This window comes from Rhinoderma darwinii, chromosome 11, assembly GCF_050947455.1.
Source record: "Rhinoderma darwinii isolate aRhiDar2 chromosome 11, aRhiDar2.hap1, whole genome shotgun sequence".
NCBI classification, from domain to species: domain Eukaryota; kingdom Metazoa; phylum Chordata; class Amphibia; order Anura; family Rhinodermatidae; genus Rhinoderma; species Rhinoderma darwinii.
In genome coordinates, this window is record NC_134697.1 from 39,089,151 (window position 1) to 39,108,617 (window position 19,467).

Genomic DNA, 19,467 nt, shown 5'->3' on the forward strand with positions numbered 1-19,467 from the left:
ACTAATTTTCTGAACATCCAGAATCCTTGGCAAATATTCTGCGTCTCTATATTGTTTTCTCTCTGATGTCGGATCTCGAATGGTACTACCTAACCCATCAGTCTACATAGACCATTTTTTTCTTCTTTTTACTATTAAATCATAACTGACATCATATCTATCTCGCATTCTTACCCTCCGCTTCCCCACCCTACCCCCATTAAAACTGCACCTACAATCTCAGATTGCATTACCCTATGTTTATTTAGTTTTAATCCCTAAAAATTATAAAAATATTATCATACAAAAACTATCGGCATCTTAGTCAAGTACTTAACTCTATCCCCGACGGAGGTCCCAACGACACCTTAGACATTTTGCCTCAAAAAACACACTTTATATATGTTGTTGGCGTGCTTTATTTTTTCAAATTCTTTTATTTTCCGTCTTCCACAACACAATCGTGCAAACATAAGCAGCACAAACATCGGCTCGCAGGCCAGTATATGTTTCTACAGGAAGTGCTAGAAGAGCATCCAAGCACAGCTGAGACAATACTTGAAACGGACGACCTATGCATCCTGAACCCGCAGCCATGCAGATTGGTCCGTGAGTTGACATATCAGAGAAAGAGAGAGAGAAGCAAAAGAGAAGAGACCAAGGGAGAAAAGGAAGGGAAAAAAACTGACGTAGCCCCCTATGCCGCGGAATTATATTCAAGAGGCCACAATGGTCCTGAACTCAACCGAAGACTGGAATCTAACCCAGTGATACCATGTTTTGAGAAATTTAGCATGAATCCTTATCATGGATGGCATGAGATCCTCCATTCTCATAATCTCCTGGATCTTGCCAAACCACATGCCAACCGATGGGGGCAAGTTTGTCTCCACAGCGCAGGAATACACGCTCTAGCTGCATTCACCAGATGGCGAACCACAGAGCGTCGGTACGTAGATAATGGACCCTGGCACAGATGGAGCAGGAAAAAGGCCGGCGTGCGCGGAAGGGTGAAATCCGTGAACTTGGAGGAGATGCGCCACACCTCCGACCAGAAATCTGTCAGCTGCGGGCACTCCCAGAAGCCGTGTAAAATCGTGCCCACCTGGTCTCCACATCTCCAACACAGCGGTGAGATCGCAGGAATCATTTCATGCAATCTAGAAGGCACTCTATACCATCGCGATAAGATCTTAAATCCCGCCTCCTAAAATCTGCTAGCCATGGAGGATTTATGCGTCCTTGTAAACAAAACGGTCCTTCTGTTCTGCAGTAAATGTTAGGGTATGTGCACACACACTAATTACGTCCGTAATTTACGGACGTATTTCGGCCGCAAGTACCGGACCGAACGCAGTGCATGGAGCCGGGCTCCAAGCATCATACTTATGTACGATGCTAGGAGTCCCTGCCTCGCTGCAGGACAACTGTCCTGTACTGTAATCATGTTTTCAGTACGGGACAGTTGTCCTGCAGCGAGGCAGGGACTCCTAGCATCGTACATAAGTATGATGCTAGGAGTCCGGCTCCCTGCATTGTGTTCGGTCCGGTACTTGCGGCCGAAATACGTCCGTCAATTACGGACGTAATTAGTGTGTGTGCACATACCCTAAGGCCCAAGTCCTGTTGGCGTGCTTTATAATGCTTCTGGTTTGGATGTGAAATGTTCTACGTACTCTACTCAAGTTCCATTAAAAAGAACATTGAAAAGGGGAAAAAAAAATAGAAAAAAAAAGGGAAAAATTTAAAACATTTAAATATTTATCTCAAATTAGAAATGAGAATGGGACATCAGACAGCGTTTCTAGCTTCATGCTTTGATTGCTTCTTTAATTATTTAGCAATCTATTACCTTGCACTGTTTAAAAGCACAAGTTTCCCATATTTTGCTGTCGGCAATAAAATATTCATGGGACAAAACCACATACTGACTTCTCTCTTTCGCATATGTCATTTTCATAAATAGGAGATTAAGTGTAAAGTAGAAAACTGACAGCCAGAACTTTTTTCTTAAGAAAATCCCTATTCATTAAATGAAGAGCCAGCAAACCGTTTTAATCCAACGAGGTGATTAGAAACAAATCTTTAAAAAGGCATTTATAATAACGAGGTCCCAAGATTAAGAATTGATAATTTAGAGGGGTTTTCCCAGAATCAACAATGATCCCCTACTCACAGAATAGGTAATAATGGTCTGATCACTAGGATCCCCACCGACGGTGAGAACGGGGGTCCTAAATCCTTTGTTCCTTCTCACTGCTCGATCGAGCCAAGGAGGACATTGAATGGAGCATGCACGATGCCACTCCATTCAACGTCTATGGGATGGACAGAAAGCGCCTGCCCTGTACTTAGAACATCAGCAAGAAAAAAAATCCATGGAAGAGACTACACTCTTTTTAAAACTGTCAGAAACCTAACGCTAACCAAAAGATAAAGAGATTTGACAGGGCCGACAGACGGCCAACACAACAACAAATAGGCATAAAAAATGCCAGATTAACCAGGGAGAAGGAAAACCCTACTGTCTTCAATGACCGACTGTCCAATAAACCAAATGCTATGACCAACTATCACTCAAAATAATCCAACAAGACAGATCTAGATTTTCATAGATTAACCATACATGTGCCAAATTTAAAAACAAACCCATCTTTGCAGTTACTGAAAATTTAAATGGCAGGGGAGTACATATGAGTTCATCTTACAGGATGATGAAAAGACATTCCCCAAGTACAGGGCTAAAACCAGCCATTTCACTGCAATAATAATTCAGCCAGAAGCACGACATATTGGTCGATAACACTTCCTTGATATTAGGAAACCCATTTATATTTAAATGCCCTGTCACTCATGTCATGGGTTTCATGCTAAAGCAGTCACCCTCCAACCTTGTATTGCGTCGCAGACATCTTCAGACTGATTGCCAATGGGTCAAGTATAAGATGAATTAACTGCAATATCAGAACAAATCTAGTGAGACGTGATATTAGTACATACATTTAACCGTTACACTACCAAAAACTGCCTGGTCAGAGGTTCTATAAAGCAGTAACGCATGCCTCATAGTGCAGCAATGTAGCAGAGAGAAGTCATCCTTTGCAGCATTTTTTTTGTCAATGCAGGAAAGGGACCTGCTAAGTTTCCCAGATCAGACCTACATTAATGGAAGTGGCATTCACAACCGGGGGCACTAAGTTTGGCTGATCCTGAAGGCCTCTACCACATATGGAAACAGTGGACCATCAGTGGGTGGTGCAGAGGTACTATGACTTATAATACTACATATTTATGATTTTTTTTTTAGTTTATATACATCCTATGATGTCATAATATAAGAAGAAATCACATGTAATGCAAGTAGTTATGGTTTCGGTGTCAGGGCCCAGTAGCTTACGTTATGCTTACACATTCAGGATTTGATGAGGATTTCTGTGCAGTTTCCATGACTAAATCCTCATCAAATCCGGTCCACTTCCGTTGTGCGGAATGTAATAGGGTATTTTTTTACCCAATTCAGAAGGAAAAACGAAGTGTCCAAAATTAGAAAGGATTGTGTTTTGCAGGATGGGACCTGCTCAGTATCCAAGATCAGACCTACATTAATAGTATAGCTATAGCAGAAGGTGCATTCATAAACGGACCCCTATGTCTGGCTGATGATGAAAGCCACTACCAGTCATGGAAACAGGGCCATCAGTGGGCAGCGCTATGACCTATAAGGCTGGGTTCACACGTGGCGGAATTTCACTTAAATTCCGCTGCGGACACTCCGCAGCGTTAATCCGCAGCGGAGCCGTTTGTCCATTGACTTACACTTTAATTTAGCAGTGTTCGTTTAGACGAGGCGTAAAATTCCGCTGCGGAGCATAGGCTGCGGAGCGGAATTTGGTGTCCGCAGCATGCTCTGTCTGTTGCGGAGCAGTGGCGGACTCATGGCGGAATTTCTCCATTGACTTCAATGGAGATTCTAATTTCCGCAATGAAGTCCGCAGCTGTCATGCACATGTTATGTGTGCTGCGGATCCGTCTTGCTTTTTTAACTTGACATTTCTTCATTCTGGCTGGACCTATGTATTTCTAGGTCTACAGCCAGACTGAGGAAGTCAATGGGGCTCCCGTAATGACGGGAGCGTTGCTAGGAGACGTCAGTAAATAGTCACTGTCCAGGGTGCTGAAAGAGTTAAGCGATCGGCAGTAACTGTTTCTGCACTCGGGACAGTGACTACCGATCCCAATATACATGTATCTGTAAAAAAAAATGAAGTTCATACTTACCGAGAACTCCCTGCTTCTGTCTCCAGTCCGGCCTCCCAGGATGACGTTTCAGTCTAAGTGACGGCTACAGCCAATCACAGGCTAATAACAGGCTGCAGCGGTCACATGGACTGCCGCGTCATCCAGGGAGATCGGGCTGGATGCCGAAGGAGGGACGCGTCACCAAGACAACGGGCGGTAAGTATGAATTTCTTTGACTTTCACAAGGGAAAGTGCTGTCCCTTCTCTCTATCCTGCACTGAATAGGGAGAAGGGAAGTACTTTTACCGCAGTCCGCAGCAGCTAGTCCGCATCAATTTACTGCACATTTTGTGCAGATCCGCAGCAGAATCTGCAACGCAGATTCTGTGCGGCATTGATGCGGACAGCTGCGGAGGAAATCCGCCACGTGTGGTCATGCCCTAATACTGAATTATTATTTTTAGGGTTTAGAAATTATATGACATCATATGTAATGACATCGCATACAGTTATGTTTTTCGCATTAGAACACAGTCACTTAAAACTTACACCTCTGATTTATATAATGTTAAATCCTATACCATGGACGGCCATTCATTTGAAAGGCCGGCACCTAATACTACTTTTCCCCTGTAGCAGATGGTTACGCAACTTTTCCCAGCGATAACACACAGAAGAGACAACCCCTACGTCACTTTTGGTGCACCTACAGCAATATTAATGTACGGTTAACCTGCAAATTATACAGTAGGCTTTAATCCGTAAATGGGGCACAGACTATACATTGTTGTGATCAATAATTTTTATAAAAGAAATTTCAGTAAAAATTTTAGAGAAAAAGAATTAAAATATAAAATACAATGGACTTCTTTCAAAACCTCAGATCGTGTTCATTTCTCCAAACGTCCTAATTAAAGCCGCCGATAAATGCAAATCAAGATTTTATTCTGAAGACAAAACCAGCTCCATCTCATTTGATGAGGTTTTTCTTCCTCGTCTTTCAGCCGTTATAACCCTCGCAAAGTCATCATGACCCACAGACTCTAATTAGCACCATACAAGTCAGCAGATAATTGGAGAAGCGCTCATGAGCTAGATGAAAATATCTGTAAAACATTGACCACAGTGCCACAACCAGATGCAAAATACTCAATCCAACAGCTTCTAAATAAAGCTGAAATGTGAAGGAAGTCACAAGTGACAAACACAGCCAATTGCCTATGCGATAAACACGATCAGCTGCTTGTGAAACATTCACTGCATGTGGGAACTGATGACCCATTGGGGCTATGTAAATAATGTTTCTGTCCATAGAAAACCAATTATATTTTAGTTGTCATTTGGAAATTGTTTGTTAGCCAAATGTAGGTTATATTGGAACGAGCAGATGTGCAGCTGTCAGGTGTCACTGACGCCTTGTCATCTCTTGTGGAACCGATAGAATCAGATAAACTGCAACCTGTTCCTTCTAGGTTTCCGCCCAATAGCAGAAATTGGGGCACTGTCTGGTGAGCCCCCAAATAGAGCAGATGGTTGGCTGATCCACCAGAATCAGCAAAAAAAAAAAAAAAAAAAAAAAAAAAAAATCGGACAATTAAATCGTATGTCTATGGCCAGATTTAGTCTATATTTCTTTCCTAGCCCTAAAAGTGATGGATGTCACTTCTGGTACATTAAATCATGTAAAGTGGCCATATATGTAAAGATTAGAAGAAAATGAAGAGGTGATTCTTATATCAAATAACCAGATTACAGGTCTCATTTAACTAAAGCAGGTTGAAAAATGACAACCTAAATTCTTTATAGTAGTTATCCCTTCACAATAACTTGACAGGATAGATAAGTGTTCGATTGCTGGGGGTCCCACCACTGGGACCCCCACCGAAGAAGGGAACGTGAGTCCCAAATCCCCTGAATGAATAGAACGGCGGTGGAATACGAACGCTGCCATTCGATAAATTTTTTGAGGGACTGCTAGAGATAGCCGAATGGTTCATTCAGTCAGGGGACTTGGTACTCCCGTTTTCTTGATTGGTGGAGGTCCCAGCGGTGCAAACCCAGCAATCAAACACCCACCTATCCTGTGGTGATATGTTGTTATGGTGGGATGACACCTTTAAAAGGGTTGTCACAAGATTCAATTTTATCCCCTAACCACAGGATAGATGAGAACATGCCTATCGGTGGTGGTCCGACTGCTGGGACCAACACTGATCGTGAGAACGGGGATCCCATTCATTCGAATGAATGGAGCGATAGGTTGTGCACGCTCACTGCCGCTCCATTCACGGTCTACGTGACTGCCGGAGAAAGCAGAGTACAGTGCTCGGCTATCTCCGGCAGTGCAATAAAGAATGAATGGAGCAGAAGGGCGCATGCGCCACCTGCCGCTCCATTCATTCGGAGGAACAGCACCTCGATTCTTGTGATCATTAAGACTCAGAATAGGCAGGTCACTAAAGTGTTAACCTATCCAATCATGTTTCACACGGAGATAAGTGGTGCCCAATAATGTAGCAGAGATAACAAATATTGTTTTTTGTTAGTACCAGACTAAAGGATTTTTACTACAGGAAAACATGCATTTAATTGAACAGTATTATTCCGATCTTAATTTTTCCCCATGAACTTAAAAGTCGCCGGTCCTTTCCTTTAAGGTTTTTTATAACTGCACACACAATTTACAGCACCTTATGGAAGTCCACATCTATATGGACATTTTCGGAGGCTGCTGAAATATAGAGAGCTCTAGGTTTGAATAGCTGGAATGTGAAAAATGTCAGACCACTTTTCAGAGCCAAGAAATGTACACATTTCCTACAGTTTTATTTTCAATGCAATACTATGAGAAACTGACACAAAAGTCCATCCATGGTAACAGGCTGAAAAGCTGGAGGTGTGTCACTTCACTGCCTGCCAATACAAGTCTATAGAGAGGGGAGGGGTGAGCAGGAGGAGGGAAGAGGAATATGTATGTATTATACATACACACACATATAGAGATGATAGATAGATAGATAGATAGATAGATAGATAGATAGATAGATAGATAGATAGATCGATAGATAGAGGAGAGCATGATTCTCCTCTATGCGTGCAGAGTATAGAAGACATGATAGTAGTTAGGCTCCGCCCACTAGCTTGGAGACACCTGAGAATTAGAGATAGAGCCTGCAGAGGGGAAAACTGCTAGATAACAAGTCTTCTAATGGCCAGAAATAGTGTTATTCCTCATGTACACACACAATTTTCTGGGATGCAGTAAGATTAATACAACACTTCATCAATAATACTTATGAGACCCAATATTATACTGTAATCACACATAGATAAGTGCGGCCTCCCCCATATAGAATTGTGACTTGGCTGCATCCTGCTGGGAACTGGTGTTTTAATCTACCCTTGCATCAGTAAGTACGGCCTAATTCTGGGATTTTAAGTACTTTTTATCCCATTTTCTGTGATTTGTCCCGTTATATGTGTGATAATAGTTTTCATAAAAGCTAGAGGGTCAATGAAATAATCACAAGCCACATGTAGAGAAAACAAACATCAAGAACATGACAATTTGATATATATTTTATGCAGTTATAACCACAATACTAAACTTAGTTTCGGTAAAGTTACATACTCCGAAGGACTTTCTATGTGGCCGCAGTAAAATATTTTTAGCCCAGTTTGTGGTAGTTACACTTTCATTAGAATGCATACAAAAAAAAAAAAAAGTGAAAGGCCGAGGTTACAGGATTTTATTACTTATACTATACAAAATAACACCCACACTAAAAATTCTCCAGTTTCTACCATCAATATTAACAGCCATCTACACCCAAAAATATCACTTTTGGAAGTAGTTTATCTAGTAATGAAATCACTAACTTTAGCAAACGCAAAAATCAAATGAAGGAACATAAAAGAAAAAAAAAAACTATTTCTGGTATTAAAAAACAAGGAAGAATTTTGTTACATTTGAAGACCCAATGTATTGGTATCAAATTGCAAAGACAGGGCTAATTTAGAGGGGTTGTCCAGAGAAACATGGCTGCTTTGTCCTAAAAACAGTGCCTCGCCTGCACATAGGTTGTGTCTGGTATTGCAGCTTGGTTCCATTGAAGTGAATGGCGTTCCACACAGCCCCACCCCAGAGGTGGTGCAGTTTTTAGAAGAGGTGGTGCTGTTTTAGAAGAAAGCAATTCTAACTCTTCATAAAAGACAGAAATATTATTATTCTGGTAGGTTTCCTTTAAAGAAGGCAACCAGACTCTCATATTAAAAACATGCAGTACTCCCAGATAATTGATTTAGAAGGTGTAAGCGCATAACTGTATTCATCAATCTAGAACATATAAAAAGCAGATGTCCCCAGTTTGCCTTTAATTGGCAATGGGACATAAGAGCACAAGTTGCATGCCACTCTGGACCCTGTGACTTTTAGTCACTGCTTTGTGGTAGTCTCTTATGGTCTTTCTATGCTACCCCTTCTAACTACAATTTGTTGTGTTCATCTGCTCTAGAGAGGATACCTTGGCATTAATGGGGTGATGGCTGGGACTCCAATAAATGGCTTCAAAAAATGAAAGCTTTCAGATACAAAACAGAGAGATCGATGCTGGACAAGCAAACAGTAGCTGTTATTATCTGGCAGCTGACAAGGAGCATACTGTGTCCACCTCTGCTGGTGCCACTCAAGCATGTGCCTAGAATTATTAAAATAAAACCACACATCAAGACACTAAAACTTGTCCTCTTCTGCAAGTAAAAGATGACATAGCAATATGCTCAGGACATGCCCCATTCACACCTCCTTAAATGGAACCGGTCACCAGCATTTCACCTATTAAACCAGCAATACCTGGTGGTAGTGGGTGAAAAAAAAAATTCTATATAACCTATAATTGTCGTCTTAGTCAGCCCTGTAGCTTTAGTATTCAGATTTTTAGTGCTCCCACACCGTATGCTAATGAGCAGAAAAGAGTCAAATCTTCCTCTTTCCGAGTTTACCCCGCCTCCTTACTTAGGATTGACAGCTCTTCACCTTGCCCCAGCACACAATATCCCACGCTTGTACATGGATGTCCTCTTCTGGTGTGTGCGCACAGTGGGACAGCAGATTATTACGATAAAAGGCGCAAAATGTTTGCAGACCATTATGTACAGTCGGAGGAGGAGTTTAGGAGAGGGGATAACGGCAATTAACTTTTGATAGCAGCGGCCAGTGAGGGATAAGTAAAGTTCAATAGGTGAAATGTTTAGGACAGGTTCCCTTTAAGTCTTCTCATAGAGAAAAAACGTCTTTGGCTCTGTGCACCCTACATTTAAGAGTGTGCATCGGGAAAGCATCTGACACTAAACGTGTTCATAGGATTTCATTGACTTGATTTCAAGTGTCCTTTTAGCCTCCATTGGACTGGTATACATCAGTATACCTTTTTTTTTTTATTTCTGTTCAACATTGGAGTCTATGGGAGTCATACGAGAATAGCTTTTCAATAGCATTTCATGACGTATCCTGAATGTTAAACGGAAACCATTATAGTCTGAGTGACGTATACGTTAAACCAGGGGTCTAAAACTGGTAAGTGAGCCACATATACAAAAAATTAGAAGTTGATGGGCCGCGCCGCATTTCAACAATCCAGTTTTCCAGTTTAAGTGTCGCTAGAGGCAGTCCGGCGGCTCAGTTGGCAGATACACAAATGTCAAGATTGGGCAGCCCCTTTTAAGATAGCGCCACAGAGCCCTCTGTAGATACTGCCACAGTGCCCTCTGTAGATAATGCCACAGTGCCCTCTGTAGATAATGCCACAGTGCCCTCTGTAGATAATGCCACGGTGCCCTCTGTAGATAATGCCACACACCCCTAGATAATGCCATAGTGCCCTCTGTAGAGTCTGCCACAGTGCCATATATGGACAGTGAAGTCAGGGACTTGCCCAGAGTTTGAGTCCCAGAGCAGAGACAGTTCTAGCACTGTGCTCCTAACATCACTGTTCAGCTCTGGGGAAGCCCTAGACATCGCTGTCCATATGTGAACAGCGATGTCAGGGTTTTCCACAGAGTCCCGGAGTAGAGCCTGTACTAGCGCTCGGCCCGGGATTCCGCTCTGGGGAAGACCCTGCAACACTGTCCATATATGGACAGCGATGTCAGGGAATTCCACAGAGTCCCGGAGCAGAGCCTGTACTAACGGCTCTGTGTCCCGCGGGCCGCAGATGACAGCCTCAGGGGCCGCATGTAGCCCGCGTGCCGCGTGCTTGAGACCCCTGCGTTAAACGGATGCCCAAGTATAATGTTATCAGTTTCACGTATACATCAGCAACACTGTCATGAGAGTTGATGAATTATACGTTTACTGTATACCATTAAACTCTATGGTGGCGGATGCCACTGTTAACGCATCTGTCACTTAACATATATTTGGTGAGCTTTTCCTGCCATACAGGTTAAAAGTAGGTCTAAAACTTGATGTCCACAGAGTCTAACTGCATTATTACGCTTGGCTGTTATCTTTCAACCCCATTTATCACAAAAATGGGATTACTTTAAAAGGCATGTGAATTGAGACCACACATAATCCTATGTGTACTAAATCAGTGAGTGAAGGGGTTTTATATCAGACTGCTCAGTGCCAAGAAGCTGCTGCAAAAGGGCTAGTTATTTGACCCAAAGAATAGTACTAAACGACAAAGGACCAACTCATGTTTTACTGGTATGGAATGGTTGTTTCTTCTATGATAAACCTTTGTAGAAGCAGCAATTTTGTCATTTGACATTTTTCCTTTGTCCTCATATAATTAAAGGATTGCACTGAACCTAGCAAATCCATGTGTTTACATCTGTGTGCAAACAAAGCAGCACCAGATTCTCAAGCCTATCTCTGCATAAAAACCACGCTCCAAGCTAGGGTCAAAGGAGGGTTATATAAAGAGGCTCTGGAGATTTCAACCGCACAGCTGGCATGACAAAATTACAGTCATATAGTAATAGAAATAGCAGCTCCTAGCAAGAACACTCGAGCTGGTCATTTGTACTGCGGGGAGTAAGCGCGCATTATTTTTTGCTGTGCATGGATTACAAACATTTCAGAAGAAGGTTGACATTTTTAAAACTGCCTTGATACCAAAGACCTACACATTAACTATTTTAGTATTAAACAGTATTACTGGAATAACAGTTGAGCTGAAAACCAACATCATTAAGAATAATAGGTTATAGTGTACCCAGCGCTTCATAGCCCTCTGCAGAACTCATTAATATAGAGGAACGTGAGTGTTTTCTAATGGATTTCATACAGTGCTCCATTCCCGTAGTACAGAGAATTATCCTACATTACCCCACACAGATTGACCATTAGCGGGTCTGATGTATAGATGCTAGTCAAGACATACATCCATATTAAAAAGCGTTTGCCCATAACTGTAAAGTAGGATTTTTGTTAGAGAGTTTTCATAAATCTCCAACGTCTCCCTCTAAATGTCAGATTATAAAATGGGAAATATATCACAGCAAATCTATTTCTTTAATAGATTGATGGTCTGTAGTTGGTCTATTGCACCAATTCATGGTTGACGGTCGATGATGACATGAATGAAAAACATAAAAAAGTCTGTGTGACAAGGAAAGGCAGTATATTGTATAACAGTTAGAACTTTCATTGACTTTTTTTAATACATGTGGTAACTAACTTTTTTTTTTTGCCCTATTAGAAGAAAACCCATTCTCATACCCACTTTCTACAGGATTGCACAAATTATGGGAATATAAACATCATGTTTAGATTTTGATTTGCAGAGCCATAAACCTAAGCAGCCACAGTGATTAGTGAAAGCAGCTTTTCTTTGAGCCAGCTAAACTTGTGTGTTGTTTTGCTGTCTGAACGACTTTTCTATGGCCCAGATACAAAACGGCATCACAATAAACACATTTTAAAATCCTAGTCAGACTTTTCCGTCTGCTCCGCCATCTTTCACTGCCGTCTCTTGTCTGTTTTTCTGACTTGTATTTGATAAAAAGCATTTAACACAATAAGGCTATGTTCACACATCACGATTTGCTGCAGATTTTGCGGCAAATTTTTGAGCCGAAGCCAGAAGTCGTCGTAAAAAGGAATGGGAAATATAAAGGAATAATTTATACGTCTCCTTCCTCCTGGATCCACTTCTGGCCTGATCGTGATTTGGTGCAGGTTTTGATGCATTTTTTTAAGCTGTGTGAACATAGCCTGTGTAGAGTATAAAGAGAAGTATTTTTAGGCATACATACATTATAAATATATATTAGTTTTTTTTTATGAATTAGAAAAGTAGCCTGAGTGACAGAAACAGCACAAAAGTTTTGTGCAAATTGCGACTTTTCTACGCAAAAAAAAACAAAACACTGGCATAGAAAATTAACAAAATTTCCCCCTATGTGTCTATTGGGTCACTCCTTCCATGTAATGTACATGGTGGGGATACGGGGGATGAAAAGTCATCCCCAGGAGGCCGGCCTGGAGGAAGAAACACAGATTCCTGTGGACCCGCCACAAAAAGCGCAACAAGCTGCTATTTGTTGCGCTTCTTACCTCCCCATTGAATTCAATCGGGAAAACCCACAACAATTAAGCAGCGTTTATGCAAACACAATTGACATGCTACGGAATAAAATTCCACACCGCAGGTCAATATATGAGCTTGTTTTTCCGCTCAGTATTTATGCAGCGTGTGGATGAGGTTTGTTCTATCTCATCCACTTTGCTGCAACAGTATTTGCTGCAGATTTTCTGCAACGAGAATCCGCGGAAAACCCGCAGTATTTACGCAACATGTGAACTGACCCTACAAGTGGTTTCCCATGCGTTTCTAGTTCACAATGTAAAAGGGTTAAGAAATCACCACAAAAGCATATGGACAATTACTTGATGTGTGGTTTCACACAAATATATTCCTGAAGACTAAAACGCATGAAAAAAAAGAGCAGAAATGCTAATGCACTTTATGGTAAATGCATTGATTCTCTACAGATATGCTTTTAACTCCGTCCATTTTTATGCATTCAGTCTGCTCTAAACAGTATGAGAAAGGAAGGAATGTATAATTTTCAGTAGCACTGACAATAGCGACTGTAGTGAGCTAGAATGATCAGTAACTAGAAATAGCAATTTATTAATAATTACTATTATTATTATGTATATCTCAAGTGCCCAACACACATTAATGTGAAATTCCCTTTAATAATAAAACCCACTCCTGCTCTTCGCTCAGTTAATGACTTGCATCTCCAATCCTTCCTTATTACATGCTCTCATTCCTGTTTGCAGAACTTCTCTCGTGCTGCACCAATTCTGTGGAAATCACTGCCCTGGGACCATCATCAATATTGCTCCTGATATTACCAGTTTTAAGCGTGCCATGAAAATGAATTTCTTCAAATAAGTCTATACCACAGAAACATAGTCCATGGACTATACACAATCTGACCTGGACACCGATATCTCTATCCAGCCTGTCCTCATCTAGCTACCCGTGTCACATCACTCTGCACTTTATAATTGCGTTGAATCAGATACTTGCTGGGTGATTGGCAAGGCGAATATATATAAAATTAACTAAACACAAGGAGTTGGTCCATGGGACAAAATTAGCCCTACGTGCCTATATTTTCTCTCCTTCCATTCAATTTAGATTGTGAGCTCTTAAGGCAGGGACCTCTCTCGTTTTGTCTCTCTCTTTTTTTCTGATGACTTCTTATTTTACTTCTTGATAACTTTCCTATGAAATACGTTGGCACTATATGCATAAAGATTACCATTATATAGTACCCAAAAGAAAATTTGAATATCATAATTGCTAATTTTTTTGTATTCACTCGTTTCTTGCTCCCCATTTTTACCTGAGAAATAGCCGGGCATGAGAGGTCACTATTTAAAGGACACATAACTCAGTAGTTGCTGTAATTTCCACTCATGTCAATGTGTCCTTTTCAATAATCCAGAAGGAACACTTGGAGAAAAAGACAGATAACACTGTGTTATGGCTAGTGCGGAGTCTGTGAGGGTTGTGAACGACTCAGAATACAAAGAACATAAAAATAGGCAAGAAACCCTGTGTCATGCACCAAATCCATGAAACACTTCCCATTAATAACAATTGTTCTTGTAGCCAATAACAATATAGTTCAAGAACATGAGAGCAGGCATATGTTTAGACAGTAGGTGGCAGGCAACACAACAGCAACGGCAGGCAGGCAGCTCCGTAACATCTCTCCAGAAAACGAATACCAACTACATATTGGGGGAGGGAGACACAATTCATAGCTGAGGATTTTAACACATTATTGATTTAAAACAGGACAAATACACTACAATGTGGAGAGATGTATGCCCAGGACTTTGTTCTTGATTGACACTCCATGAAAGGCATTGCCGGGAGTGTTTATTTTGCTTGTCGACTGCCTGCTCCTGGTTCCTGGTGCAGGCAGGGGAGCAAATCTGCATACAGAACTACCTGCCTTACCGGCTGTAATCGAAGTATGGCATCAAATCATCATATTGACCAGTGATACCGGTCTGGTGTGCTAATTAAATAAGCGGCCCCCGAGGCAAGAAGTACCGCCAAATGTAAAAATAAATAAATAAAAAATAATTTCCCGTTAACGCCGATTAAAAGTGAAGGAACAAAATTCGATGATTACTTTTAAAATATATATCTTTATAGTGGCGAGGCTCCAGTTTTCTTCTACAGTGATACAAATTACCTGCTTCCTCTAACCCAGCCATAAATGACTAAAGTGTGGCAGCCTGCACCCACCACTAGGAGGCACTTACAGAAGATTTACTAGTGAATTCAATGAGAGATGTATAGGTTGGTCTTTAGTGCGCTTTCCCTCGGTGGCGTCTGCAGGCAGCCAGAATTTTATCATTAAACGCCATGGCGATGATAGAGAGATAGATAGACCTATAATGTAATATTATGAAAAATAAATTGGCACAGAATTAAGAAAAAAATAAAACGATGGTCACACTTTATTATTTAATACGTTCAGAACATTCAGGAAAAACAACTGAAAATAAGAAAACCAAATTTATCAATTTTTATACTAGAATAGTAATAATAATGGTAGCAACTAGTGACGTCAATCTCAAGATAAAAAGAATGCGTAGACTTAATAATTATCAAGTCTATGATATCTAATAAGGGATAATCTACATAGACGACTGTGTAGAGCGGTGTAAAAAATTTAAATAACCTTTCAGAAGCCCAATTAGACCCAGGCACGGCATGCTTTCCCTATATCAGACAATTGCCTCCAAACAAACCACAATAATGTTTGTTTTTTTCTACCGCTCCCAGCTATAGGACCGATTTTTTATATTATATTTATGACTCCAATCAGGGTGGCAGCCAAATAATGCAATTTTTTTTTATTTATTTTTTTACAGTACAACGATCAGTTACAAAATATATATATATATATATATATATATATATATATATATATATATATATATATATATATATATATATATATATTTATATATAAATAAAAGGAGCAAATTGGCCCAGAAGGGAATAATCAATTTGCCCATTTCCACACGCAATTTTCAAGCAAAATATAGGAAAAAAAAAAACTGAAATCTCATCCCTAACAAGTAATATGCTGCAGTAGGATCATGAGCAATACTGTAATCTACTGCACCAGACAATGGTTGTAACTCCTTCATCTGAATTAGATCATTGAAAGATTTCAGACAAATTTGCACTTTATAGCAAGTAACCCCAATACCCCAATAAGGTCTTTATTTTTTTTCTTTTCCCATCAACGTAATACTATGTAGTTACACTGTCCATCCGCAAAAAAAACAAAAAACAAATACTTGATAACCTGAAAACGTATCAAAAGGTATTCTTCCAGGAAATGGTGTATGATAACTAGATGTGGAACCATGTTACATAAACCACTCAGTGGGAAATGGAATTGCAGACCCAATGAAACACCACAGACATTCAGTACGTCCTCAGGAATTCATTATACATTGCCTCATGGAAGCAAATTGAAAAGCAGACACAATAATGTTGTGTTGAATAGAGGAAATCCTTAATACTGAATTGTATTGTCAAAAACATTACATTTAATTATTTATTTCTCCAACGGATCATCCATCATCTTGTACCAGGCCTTTCAGTCCTTACAAGACACCAATCATGAGAGCTGCTGAATTAAAATCCTGGTTATCATAGATTAAGAGAAAATAAATATATGAATGTACTGCATAAAAACCAAATGGTAATTGTTCCCTTGATCACCACTTCAATGATCACTTGGAAATATGGCATCGACACATGTACATACCAGATCTCCTAAGAGATACAGAATGAGACTGCCCAAGCTACAAAATAGGTACTTTTAAAATGGGTTGTTTCATGAAGACAACTTCTATTGAAAAAGAAGAGGGGCTTCTCTCACCCCCGACGATCGGCTATTATCACCAGGGGAAGAGGATTACCACCAGTCACCCATTAAAATGAAGCATTACATGCCAGCCATTCAAACTAATAGCTGTCCATATAATGCAAAGACGTGCCAGATCCGCCAAATGTTTTTGCTGGGGAATATCAGAAAAAGGGCATAAACGCAAAGATACTTTACCCTGATACAAAAAAAAATGATGTGTGTTTTTCATGGGCAAAAGTGAAGACAAAGCTACAATTGCTGTGTTTACCGGCAACAAGAATAATTTTAAAGCGTGATGCATTTAAAGGGGTTATCCGGGTCCTACATTTTTTTGTTCCAATGGCTGCAATTGAGATAAATGAACAAGAAAAGCAGTACTTACCTATAATTCCCGCTCCCGTGACGTTCCGGTGGCTTAGTGCTGACAAATCGTATTTCTGGCAATGGCTCAGTGCTGACAAATCGTATTTCTGCCAATGGCTCAGTGCTGACAAATCGTATTTCTGCCAATGGCTCAGTGCTAACAAATCGTATTTCTGGCAATGGCCACACTTTGATGCATGTAGCATGTTTCATGCATGTAGCAATGCATCAAAACCATTACCGGCAGTGCCGCCAAAGCATTAGCGAGGGATCTCTAGGGGGAAAAAGATAGGCAAGTACCGCTTCTATTTTTAATTTATCTAATTTGCAGCCATTGGAAAAAAAAAACCTCGGAGCCCGTGTGACCCCTTTAAACAGAGTCTAAGGCCCCATGCACACGACCGTGCCTACAATCACAGCCCGTGATTGCAGACACGGCCGGACGCCGACTGCCACCCGCATTTTCGGCCAGTGCTCCCATACAAAGTATTGGAGCACGGCCCGCAAAAATGCAAAAGAACGGACATGTTCCATAATTTTCGGAACATTTCTATAGCACGGACACCCATCCGTAGCGCTACGGAAAGGTGTCCGCGTTCAATGAAAGTAAATGGGTAAATTTTTGCGGACCACAATTACGGTCCGCAAAAACGGAGGTCTTTTTTACAGTCGTGTGCATGGGGCCTTAAGGTAAGTTCACATGTAGCGTAAATTCTACTAGCGTAAATAATGTTGCAGAGAGTCCGCAGCATAATACAGTAGCAGCAAAGTGGATGAGATTTGAACAAAACGCGGAGCAGAAAAAATATTCAGATATTGATCTGAATGTCAATTGTATTTGCATAAATGTGGCTTATTTGTGGCGGGATTTCCCCATTAAATTCAATGGGGAGGTAAATCCTGCAAGAAATAGCAAAAATCACAACTTCGGACAAAATTACCTGTAGCACACATGGCTGATACGTTGTGTTCTTTTACGCAGCGTATCCGCCTTGTGTGAACATACCGTTATTTGTCATAACCAATGGTTTAAGCAACATAATGGTAATTTTTAATGGTTGTGTTTTCTGGTCAGATCTTTAGCATGGCTAACTTAGGATAGTCATTTGGGGCTATATGAAGGTTACATTTTATTATAGATACAATTTTGTAATTATTATTTAGGATTTTTTATTGCTTGAAACATTTTATCCTTATATGTTACATTTATAAAGAAACATCTTTGTCTAAAAATACTCAGATTTATTGACATTCACAACACCCTCATAAGTCCACTAGAGCCTTGACCTTTTGAGACGTTTCCTCATTCAATGCTATGATAGAATTGTGTTGATGTATGTGCAGTGCTTTTCCCATACTTCTATATTACGCTCTTTTAGTTCTTGTTCACAAGCTACATATGCTGCATTAATTCTCCCAAAGGTTCCAAGTCCCTAGCAACGGTAACCAAAGTATCCCGTACATAGCAACAGCCACAGAGAGGTCAGCGCACACAGAGACTCCATGATCTAATTACTTGTAGCTTTGACATCTGCAAGTCCAGTTTAACTATACCAAAGACTCAATGTTACATACAATATCGCAAAATGATGTTCATTTCTATTGTAATCAAATACCAAACGGAATGTGCAAAGGAAAAAAAGATCTAAAAACTGTCTTGTCTTCAATTGCTTCCATTCAGTAAATAGTAGAGTGTGTTCATTGCTTAGCAGGCTGGTAAAAAACAAAAAAAAAAACACACAAAAAAAATAGTAAAAAAAATAATATATAATAATAATAATAAAAAAAGAAATAACTTTTCCTGTTTGTGTTACTTTAAAAGTGATTGATTATTTCAAGGCTAGAAGTTAACACTAGCGGGAAGATTCATTTTCACCTTACCATCAAACGTCATTTACACTAGTTTCCATGGTAACGCAGTAACCGACGCTTCAGCCTAGTTGCTGTATCCTAGCAAAATTTAATTTTATCATTCAAAACAGAAGAAAAATATATCCAGTCTCCATGGAGAGATGTTCTGACAGACTTTTCATTTGCCCATTTCCTACAATAGTCTACAAAATCCATGTATTGTAATTAGAAAAAAGGCATATCTTGAATAAACGGAGCGATTTCCCCTGAAATATTAGCTACTCCTTAGACAAGGCAGTAATGAAGTTACCTGTAACCGTATAACATTATTTACTAAGAACATTCATTCATTAAAAGATCAAGTACTGTTTTATTGTGTCCTGCAGCTCCATTAAGGTATTCACGGTTCGGATATTCCACCAACACGGTACGGTACTCCTCTACACTTTCATTGCTTTCTATGGGTTATATACACCTGTCAATCACTAAGTAGGACCGCCCACTGGACTCCTAAGCCCAGAGTGAGCAAGGAATTAAAATAAGCTCCATGTTTTTTTTATTCTTTTCCCACAAAACGATATATGAATCTAGTCAGCAAACCTG

The 19,467-nt window shown here is 40.2% G+C and overlaps 1 protein-coding gene across 2 annotated transcripts in view; it reads right to left on the bottom strand.

Moving 5' to 3' along the window:
• Positions 1–19,467, bottom strand: part of REEP3 (receptor accessory protein 3) — a 96,173-nt gene that overhangs the window by 31,784 nt on the left and 44,922 nt on the right. The gene's annotated exons all lie outside the window — the stretch shown is intronic.